Genomic DNA, 2,145 nt, shown 5'->3' on the forward strand with positions numbered 1-2,145 from the left:
GGATACCTTTGGCAGGTACAATGAAGAAGAATGACTCACAAATTTCCAACGAGATACGTGTTTTGTTAATGAAAATATTCATGCATGAAACTGTAACGCATTTCATCATGTTTAATATGTATATAAAAATAACCGTATTTTTATATAATCGTTTCTTTGCCCTGAAATAATGTGAATATTTCTCAAACTATACCAATTATAGTTTAATAGGTATTGTTTTGTTAAAAATGATAACCATTTCGTTTTAACATGTTTTGCATATAACCCTTTGTAATTTGGTAATAACATTATGTCGCATGCTTGATATTCTTACGTAAAAGATATTTAAACGTAATAAAATATAAACCATAATTTGTATATTAACACAAGTCTCTTGTGTTTTACTTGTATTCTCTCCCTTAGAACATAGAAAAAGTTATGAAAATGTAGGATTATGAACTCACCTCGAATGTGATAGCGGTTTAGTTAACGGGATAGAAACGGTGAACTTTGAGTTTAGAACACGTAACAATAGTTGTATCCTAATGTTTAAACACATAATAATGTGTGAATAAGGTGGTCAAATAACACAGTGTTTCATAAAACACTAATAATATAAAAATAACTTACAATAGTATCTTAATGATGGAGCTTCAAATATGTTCCAGGGAGGTTCGATATTTGCTTCTTGAGAAAGGATGGAATATGATTGCTATTTGAGAGAGAAATGAAGATGTTTTTGTTTACTGGTTGTAAGAATGAGAATTGAACCTAAGTTGTAACTTATATATTAAGGAAGAGATAAGAGATTGAGTTGATGTTTACATTGGTTATTGGAATTATCTCCTTGGGAAGTCAAATGAAGATAAGATATCAAGATATTTAGGGAGTTTTCGGATGAAACTATGTAATTAAAGAGGGGTTTTCGGACATAATATGTTCTAGAAAGTGAATTTTCATTCCTAAAGTCAAATAGAAAGGAGTTTTCGGATTTAAGGTCAAGGATAAACGGGTTTTCAGATCTAACTTCCTAAAAGCAAGTGTTTTCGGATCAAGGCAAACCGAAAACACCATTTTGAAACAATTCCAAAACCGTAAACCCCTTTATTGAATTGATTCAAATCCGTGAACCCTAAATGAATTAATTACAAAATTGTAAACCTTTTTTCCTTTAATTACTTTGGGTGAAAACACATATATGAGGGTTATTTATGGTTTAAACACATAGTATTTCAACTTATGTTCATTTGTAACACCCTAATTTAACTTAGGTTTCAATCCATACTTCGTTGTTATCTCTATTAACAAGCCTTAAGGCAATAGATGATACAATGCAACAAGGATTGAAATGTAGTATCACTTGTGTTTGGTTAGGGTTTAGGCTTTTATTGACTTGAAATAACGGGTTGTTACACTGTCTGATAAGGGACTTTAGTATTCACCTTCAGTTCTCCCCCTTGTTTCGCAGAAGCCTCGCTTCTCGAAACACTTTGAATATTATTCAACTTTTCCATGATCGGTGTAACACCCCAAATTTTTTTCAAAACTTTTTCAAACTTTATGGTTATAAAAACATTTGTAACCCCCATTCAACAAAAATTGGTCCCATAAAAACAATTACATTTAAAACCTTGGGTGTTACCATTAAGCATTATACAACCATAACAGGCAATTACGAATTACATCAATAACATTAATAAGGAACTTGACAAGTTCCACTCCATTCTCTATCTTCTAACTTTCATCTATCATATTTTCTTCTTAATTGCAACTTGGAATAAATGGCATTAAAAAGAGATACGTAAAACAAAAATGTCTCGTGAGCTACGTGGGTTTGTGACCCTAAACATTTATCACATTTTTACGAAAAGCATTTCATCTTTGCAAACATAGATTTAGACTAAAAAACATTTTCAAGGAAAACTCATTTAATACATGTCATATATATCATTTCGTATCTTGTCATTTCATTTCAAAAGCCATATTTCCATATTTCACTTTCTTTTATCATTGAGGGCTAATTATGGTATTAAACAGTTGCCATTTTTATACTTAGGGTCTACGTCCAATAAATAAACCACTCCCAAGTCTATACCAAGGTTGAAAGAACAAATAATTACACCAAGGCATCATTTCCATTAGGACATCTATCTCGCGAAGGGGAGG

The sequence above is a fragment of the Lactuca serriola genome, chromosome 7, assembly GCF_051521515.1.
Source record: "Lactuca serriola cultivar US96UC23 chromosome 7, Lser_US96UC23_V15, whole genome shotgun sequence".
NCBI classification, from domain to species: domain Eukaryota; kingdom Viridiplantae; phylum Streptophyta; class Magnoliopsida; order Asterales; family Asteraceae; genus Lactuca; species Lactuca serriola.